We start from the raw sequence: 9,012 nt of genomic DNA on the forward strand, positions 1-9,012 counted from the left end.
ACAGACCTGTGAACGTCATATATGTGAGAACTGGTCACAAGTTAATATTTTTATCATTACTATCATTGCAATCATTCACTAAAGCAGCCGTTAAACAAGGACTATCTGTATTCTACAGCTTTTTTAAAAAGAATTAAAACAGTTATGATGTTCAAAAAGAGATTATCGCTTTAGCTTTTGTTTGCCTAACCTTTATTCATAATAAAACAGATCAGAAAAGCAGAAGTTGTGCTATGACCTTGATACAGAAGGGTTTTTTTTTTTTTAACTTCTACTTGTATTTTTGGAGAAATCTGTGAACATTTCAGTCATTTTATAGGACCCCCAGATTAACTCCCCTCCTCATTCTCATAGGCTTCAAGGTCTCAATATCCACATTTACATCATATGTGGTTGACCTTGGAATGTAACATCCATAAATAACAAGATCTACTTGTACTGGTTAAAATAGGAACTACAAACGAATAAAGCTCTTTCCCCCTTTCTCTGGAAGGAAAGAAGAGTGGAAAAGAGAGATACAATAGCATAAAACTGAACATAAAGTTGTGCCATGAAAAATAAATAGAAATAGAGAACCGTGAAAGTGTATAGTCTCACTCACTTTGGACTATAGGCCCACCATCTTCTAGGATATGATATGGGACCCAACATTTCTTAGGAATGTGACCTCAAAGGGAAATTAAAAGTAGAATGTAAGTACCGTAAATGTTCCAGTCTTGTCCTCCTAATCTGCTCAGTCGGGCAGTACAGTCTTTTTGACTAGTTTTGAAAAGCTAAGCATAGTTGAATGTAGAATAATGAAAATCAAGAATCAAGAAAGAAAATCAAGAAAACCTGGAAGAACATGTTGGTTAACGATTTCCATATTACAGGTAGTCCTTGACCTACAATCATAATTGGGACCAGAATTTCCATTTTAAGGAAGGTAGTTGTTAAGTGAGTAGTACCCAATTTAAGATCTTTCACTGCAAATCGCTAAAGTTGTTAATTGAATCATGTGGTTGTTAAACAAAACAAGTTTCCCCCATTGATTCTGCTTGTGGAAACTGACTGGTAACATCACAAATGGTGATCAGATGACCTGGGAAGCTGAAACCATTATAAATGCATGCCAGTTGCTTAGCTCCAGAATTTTGATCATGTGACAGAAGGGAGGTTGTGACAATTATAAGGGTAAGGACAGATCATAACTTACTTTTTTTCAGTGCCACTGTAAGTTTGAACAGTTGCTAAATGAATGGTTGTAAGTCAAGTACTACCTATATTCTTAAGAAAACCATATGAAGAAGTCCAGGAAGTCACCAGGTGTGAATTTGACTTGAAGGAGACTTCATCTTTGATCTCTGTCTACAATTAGCCTTTGAAAGTATGAAATTTTCTCATTCACGATGCAAGTGCTACCACGTTTAAAGGAGAAACAGTAATATTTAATTTTATATTGGCATATCAGCCAGTCCAGTCCAAAGTCATGCTGGTTTTGGCATTAGTATATTTACGATGTAACTGACAGCAACCAACTTCATTTTAGAATATTGTACTCTATTGAAAAAGGTTTTTTTTAAGAATCCAATTCTGAGGATGGGGGGCTGGAGATTGAACTGTATTTTTCAAATATAATTTTATTCTTAAAAAACTCACATAGTCAATCTTTCACAGAAGGAATCACTTCAGATGCTAACTTTAGTACTTTAAACGTAACTGGAAAAATTATAACTCTAAATTGCTAAGATCCACTCAGAGAAGGGGGATTTTTTTTTTCTTTTGGGTATTTTAATGATATATCAAGTTTCCAAAAAAGGAAACTGGATAGATTCAGTTCTAGATTTGTTTGCAATCCACAGGGATTTATCAAATCCAGGAATTGTTGTAAAAGCACATATGTATAATTTGAGAAGTAGTTAAGAATAGAGACTAAAAGTTATAGAAAAGTTGCTTTTCAATAAAGAATAAGAAATACTTCCAAGGAATATCAAAATTCTTATTTTGCATCCTATTAAATCACAATCTACTTCCTTTTTATTATATCATGCAATACCAAATAAATATCACTAATCATTGTTTCATGAATACTGAAAACAGGGACTAACCACAATTAAGTTTATTCTAGCCAAAATTCTTATGTTCAAGCCAGGTTAGTCATTAGCATTTGAGAAAAATACTACATGAATTTTCTAAGAGAAATCAAGGAGTCAACAGCTCTTTTTTCTGCAGTGATTAAATCAAGGTGACTGTCTCATATACAACCCTTATGAAAGATAAATTAAAACCTCAAATATTACATCATTTCCAATCAAAGACATGCATTGAAATTATTGTATGAATATGGCAATAGTAATAGTAATAGCAATAATGATTGCAATAGTACTTAGACTTATATACCGCTCCATAGTGTTTTATACACTCTCTGGCCATATTACAACATCAGCCTATTGCCCCAACAATCTGGGTCCTCATTTTACCTACCTCGGAAGGATGGAAGCAGTAGTGGGATTCAAATTTTTTTACTACCAGTTCTGTGGGCGTTGCTTGGTGGGCATGGCATGGCTTAGTGGGCATGGCTTGGTGGGTGTGGCAGGGAAAAGATACTGTAAAATCTCCATTCCCTCTCCACTCCAGGAGAAGGTTACTGCAAAATCCCCATTTCTTCCCGATCAGCTGGGACTGGGGAGGCAGAGAATAGAGGGGGGCAGGGCCAGTCAGAGGTAGTATTTAACTACCTCTGTAGTTCTCCGAACTACTCAAAATTTCCGCTACCGTTTCTCCAGAACTGGTAAGAACCTGCTGAATACCATCTCTGGATTGAAGGCTGAATCAACCTCATGCCCCATCACAATCGAACACCAGACTGTGGGCAAAGTTAACCTGCAATACTGCATTCTAATCACTGCACCGCCAGGTTTTTAAAAAAAACTATATTTGAAAAACAAAATACAATTCTCCCCCCCCTCCAGGAATAGAGGGGTGTGTGTGTGTGTGTGTGTGCGCGCGCACGCCTTAAGGCTATTTAGTCATTTAAGCACACCTATAGATATTTGGGTGGTATAATTCATTGCCTTCTTTAGTAGTGGGCAACCCACAAGGTATCCAGAACAGATCAAGTCTGTGCTACTGAAATGATCAAACCACCACACTTATGGAATGAGAAGCAGCTGTGACAGAACTGCTTATCCATCTGAGAAATAGACAATAGAAACAAATACAGGAATTCTTTAATTCAGGAATGTGCAAATTGAAATCTGATTGAAATGTATTTATTCAGTTTCAGTTTCTGGTATATATTAAATTAGATGGGGAGACAGCCTGGTCTTGTGATACTTTCACTGATGTAATCAAGGGCTCAAAACATCCTCTCCCATGTACACCAACTGGAATGACCTGATCTAGGAATATGCAGAATCACTCTGTTAAGGTGTTTCCCATTTCCAACAGGGACTGCAGGGGTTAAAGATAAAGAATACTATCATTAATCATTTTAAACACTACTCAGAGGTCTAATGCAACCAGAGGAGACCATTCTCTCCATCCAGATCCTTGCATAAATCATTCACCAGAGAAACTAACACTATTTCTCTCCCACACCCAGGCTTGAATCATGAAGAGATTCAAAAATCTTCCCTAAAAAGGAAGACTGCAGACAGAGATGTTGTCCAATACAGTTGATCAAAAAATGGTTTCCTCAAGAGTGTGTGCACTTCTGTCTTCCTCAGATATGTATTAATTACCTTCCAAATCCAGCCCAGAAGTGGCAGAATTCATTAAGCAGAGAACTCACATCTATTTGTTTTTTTTCAAATAGGATTTACAACTGAGTCTGATTCTTAAATCAACTTCAGATCTTTATATAAAATGTGTGCTTATTTCTTCAGTCTTGGTTTCAATGCATGCAATTTTAACCTTGGTTAACCTTGTATTTATAAGCCTTTCTATTTTCTGACTTCTCATCTTTCAAAACTACACGGCACATTCAACAATATTTCCAACATGGGAAAATAATTCATTGCCACTCAAAGACCCCTGTTGAGAGACGTAGCTATTCAAATTGAATGAATGAATAAATGGATCTATTAAATTTGAGAGAATTTCATTTTCCTGCTCTTAATAAGCAAAATTACAACAGTGGTGGCAGAGTGGCTAGAATGCAGTATTGCAGGCTAATTCTGCCCATGAGCCTGACCAGACTCCTAGTCAAGGTTGACTCAGTCTTCTATCCTTCCGAAGTCAGTAAAATGAGGACCCAGATTGTTGGGGGCAATATGCTGACATGTCTAAATCAATTATCAATCATGGAAAGTAAAACATCCACAGAATACCACTACTCCATAGATACTGAAACATTTATCACTTTGAAATTCTGAGAATTCATCAATGTTTTAGTTAGTTCTTATCAAAATCAAAGAAATATCTGTTGGATGTACAAGTCATTTGATTCTTTAAAGGAAAGATGGTTTATCAGTAAACAATTATTCTTTGTCTCAAAACTTCCTGAAATCATAATGTTTGTACTTATGAAGTATATTTAATTTTAATGTTTTCCTGCAATAGGACATGATAGAACTAGGAAGTACAGTCATAAATTTTAGTTCAAAGAGTGTAAGAGCCTCTTCAAAATTCTGCAATTAGAAATAAATAATGATGTATACATGCACATTTCTAAATATTCAAAGAAAAAAAATGTTTTGTTATTGTTGTTCAGATACTATAGCTGCTAAATTCAGTTCTACTTTATGCCAGCAATACCCTTCTGGGTGTGGGTGAGGCAAGAAATTTGTACCATTTGGCATATCAGTGCATAATCTTTTTCAGTGCATGGCGACAGTTCTGACACTCTTTATACAAAGAAGCATACAAAACTATAAACACAACATGTACAAATAAACTAGCCACTCCAATATCTGCATTGAAACACAAATTAAAAAGTGTGTGTGTGTGTGTGTGTGTGTGTGTGTATTAGCAACTCAAAGGAATTCATTCTAGTAAATATACTTAGAATATTATTACATTGCAATCATATTAACAGAACTAAGAATTAACACCAACTTTTCTGCAAAAATCTAGTACTCTAATATAGCTGCCTTCTACAAAGCAAAAAGTTAAGAGAAACTGTATACAAATATGCATCTCGTCATGAACATAGGCATGCATTTATGCTGTAAATTCTAATGTGAAAATTAAGTTTTATCTTCAACCCTTAAAAATATTACCAATGCAATGCTCCAAAGAACACTTATTCAAATTCAAGTAACTGCAATTAACTTTTCACTTATCACATTCTCTACTATTTAGAAATAGTATTTCCTTAATTATTCTGATCAAGGTCCTCCAATCTATCTGGGGAAGGGAGACTTTGTCAGTTACATATTTATTGAATACAATGTAATTGTTTTGTTTTGTTCCTAAATTATAACCTATACTAAATAGCAGAGATCAACATTATGACTTTCTGAAACAGCAACCACTGTTCTGTTGAAGTGTCAAGCTTTGTAGAAAATAACATGTATGAAAATAGATCTGTTTACAGAATTAGTTGAACACAGGACTTCCTGTTTTAATTCAGCTCCACCTTAAAAACTACATATGTTCTACTGACATAAATACATTTTCTCCAGCTTTCTAGTCTGGTGCTTTAATCACTAGACCAAAGTGGCTTTCAAACTGATGGATACAAGTATTGTAACTGTTCTTACACTACTTTATTTCAGTGGAATTTGCACTGCTGAACTTCTCACTGGAATGTTTTTTGGTATAAGTATCAGGGTTCAACATATCAAAATAGTTCACTGATTTGAAAAGTAGCACTTCAGTGGGTTTGGGTTAACTAAAAGGAAGCTGAAAATCCCTTTCCCATCCATGCTATTTTAAACTGTTTCAATAAGTAACATGGAATAATTAAAACGAAGACATTGTGTATTGAATTCTGACATTCAAACTGCTGCTGTTAAGCTCAACTACAAATACTAAGGTGACAAGTAAATGCCATGAAAACTGACAGTTCTTGACAGAACATTGTTATGTTCTGAAATCTGAAAGTGTTGTAAACATATAACTAGTTCTGTAAACATGAATTATTCATTTGAAGTTTTTAAAAACCCATACATAAATGCTACTTTATTCTAAACTATTCTAAAAATATTTAGTTTTAATTGACAGTTTAGGTCTGATTTTAAGCATCTCAGATATCTGCACTATTTCCAGTCTTTCTACAAATAACAAATATTGACACACACAAAAATATCTCATGGATTATTACTTTAGAAAGTTAATTACTCTGAAAGTTTTACAATGAGAGAGAATATAATCTTGCCATTCATCAATACATGCAGCTTGTTAAGATGCTTTGGAACTTCAATGGGGGTCTATATGAAGCAATCTACAAATCTGTGTTTATCTAGATAATTAAACTTTAAAATCTACACAAACAAGATTTTCCCATCCCAAGGATTTTTTTAAGTACACACATGATGGACTGGCATGGGGTACTACTCAGGAAGGAAATGATGTACATGGAGAAGAATTATACTTCCCACATATTAAAATAGAAGACTGGCATGAAGTGTAGACAATGTGACTGCCCTCCTGTCTTGTGACATACTGCAAATAGTATACTGCATTTCCCTTTTTGGAGATGTTGTTGGTATTTCAAAATAGGAAATCCTACCAGTATAGATAGGAAACTGTATTAGTGATCAGCTAAGCTCATTTTTCACATTCAGAACCCAGTCGTTCCCGATCACCCCGAAAAAGAACATTCCAAATGGAATATGTTCAAATATTATCAGCTTGACAAATCAGTAATAATTCTAGTTTCCATTAAGCAAATTTGGTAGTTAGGGCACCAAACTAGTAACCGTGAAACTGTGAGATTTAGACCAGCCTTTGGTTCAAACTAAGCCAGCTGGGTCATTATGGGCCAGTTTTATTCTCTCAGCCCTGAGAAGGCGGCAATGGCAAAACACCTTTGAAATCTTGCCAAGAAAAGTGCAGGGACTTTCCAGGCAGTTCCTAGCAGTTAATATAGACTTGAATGCATTAAACAATAATAACTTAAAGTGCTAAATATACATTTCTGAGTGGATTCCCATTGAATTTTTGCCTTCCAATCTTGCCAGTCCAAGAATTTAAAAAAAACAAACACACACCTTCATGCATCTCTAACTTATTTGGTAAAATAACTAGTTTTCAGGAGACCTAAGGCATCTTTGCTTTTATGAATTGCTCATTTTTTTTATTTCCATGCTTTAGGGAGAGTAAATTAAGAGGCTGTACAAACCCATCAAATGAGTCTAATATGCACTTGGAATTCAAGGCTACGGACCTTTTATCTTACCATAAAGTCATGGCTGAACCAGCCAGGTGATATCACATCAAATATGTTTTCTATGAGAAAAATGACCATTCACTAGAAATGCAAGCAGCTGCTCAGATTCCCCAAGCCAGAAATTACTATAACTTGAATAATTTATAACTCATTCTATGGACAACTCAACACAGAGAATGAGCCCCTGCACCAACCCCATTCTGGATGGTATCTATGATAACGGTAGAAAACATCTCTGGTTTACACAGAATTCAGTTTAGTACTGCTTTCAGCCACTGCAATATTCAAAAGGCAGCTTGCTACAAAGTTTACAGCTGGCAGGAAGTTATTGGTTCTTTCAAGGAGAGAGCTATTCATCTAAGGCAGACAAAAGCAACTGAAGTTAAGGAATGTCTTTTGACCCAAATGGGGATCCTTAGCAAAACTGCTATTGCAAAAGACTGTGCTAAAAAGCTGTGCTAAAGCTGAAACAGGATGGCAGCAAAGTGCCAGCAATCTTTCCCCAACCACAAAAGTTCAAAACAGAGAAGTCAAAGAGTCCAGTTTCTTTTCCTTACATGTTACATGGGAGACGTGGGGAAATTCTGTATTTTACTTCCTCATTAATGAAACCAACCAGAAGCAGAAATTCAAGGGAAGGGGATGAGAGGAAGTGGAGTCTTTCTGGCAGTAATTCAAGTATTTGGCATTAAGAACCCAGCATGCCAGGGACTTCAAAATAATAAGTTTGGATCCACCAGCACATCAAAGCGAGTTGTCACTAGTGGCTGCTGGAGATACAAATAGAAGCAGAACATCTTTAGCTAGAAAGGAGATTGCAGTACAACTAATTAGAATTAAAGTTCTGTTGTTATTCATACCCTTATGTTCAGGAGACCAATGCCAATGTCAGCCATACTATATTGTTCCTAAAACTACCCTCAAAATGCTTGGCACCTACAGTGCGGTCACCAAAAAAAAAAAAAAAAGGGAGGAGCTCCCTTTAGTCCCTGGGTTTCTCTGTCCCATAGAGAAAAAAAATCACATCACAGCAATAGTCCTTTCTATCTAGAGGGAAGGACTACCCTTCAACCATGCACAGAGAGAGCCCACTTTTCGGGGCTCTTTTTTTCTGGCAGAAAAAAGGGCAGAAATCTCCATCCTGCCCTGAAGAAGCAGAACTAACAAGCAAGAGAGAGAAGAGAGGCAGCGACCTTCTCCAACTAATGGGGAAAGGTATCTGCGCTGTCAAATCGATCAAAATAACCTTCCCCCCCCTCCTCCTCCTCCCTCCCTCACCCACCCCGCACCCGGCACTCCTACCCCTTTTTTGCCTCCCTCAAAAGAAACGTCGGAGAACTTCGCCACTTTAACCCCGTATTCACCCACGACTCCCCCATCGTTCAGGAACTTCCCCACCCCCACCCTACCCCTCGCAACACTTCCCCCCCACCCCCCACCCCCCGACCGCAAACACGCACACGTTACGTGCACTCCGGGGCAGCTCACTCTCTGGCCCGGCTCCAGCCTGACTGTCAGAGCCTCTCCCTCCGGAGCCCCCCACCCCCACCCCCACCCCCACCCTTTCTGCTGCCGGGGTGCAGTAATTTCGCCGCCGCCTCGCTTCGGGGAAGCGGCGGGAGGAAGACGGTCCTCTTCCTTTTCTCCGGAGGCAGGCAGACACCCACCGCTCCCCGCGCCCGCTTCTTTCCCTCTCG

General features: G+C 37.4%; 1 protein-coding gene across 5 annotated transcripts in view; it reads right to left on the reverse strand.

Moving 5' to 3' along the window:
* RAP1A (RAP1A, member of RAS oncogene family) overlaps window positions 1-9,012 on the reverse strand; it is a 93,644-nt gene that overhangs the window by 84,149 nt on the left and 483 nt on the right. The window contains exon 1 of one of the 5 annotated variants that reach the window (XM_087889384.1): window positions 8,776-9,011. The exons of the other annotated variants lie outside the window; for them this stretch is intronic. The gene's annotated coding sequence lies outside the window, so the exon portion shown is untranslated. Of the gene's footprint in view, window positions 1-8,775; window position 9,012 lie in introns of those variants that run through there. 5 annotated transcript variants of the gene reach the window in all.

This window comes from Pantherophis guttatus, chromosome 3 (assembly GCF_059756535.1).
Source record: "Pantherophis guttatus breed Tessera chromosome 3, ASM5975653v1, whole genome shotgun sequence".
Lineage (NCBI taxonomy): Eukaryota > Metazoa > Chordata > Lepidosauria > Squamata > Colubridae > Pantherophis > Pantherophis guttatus.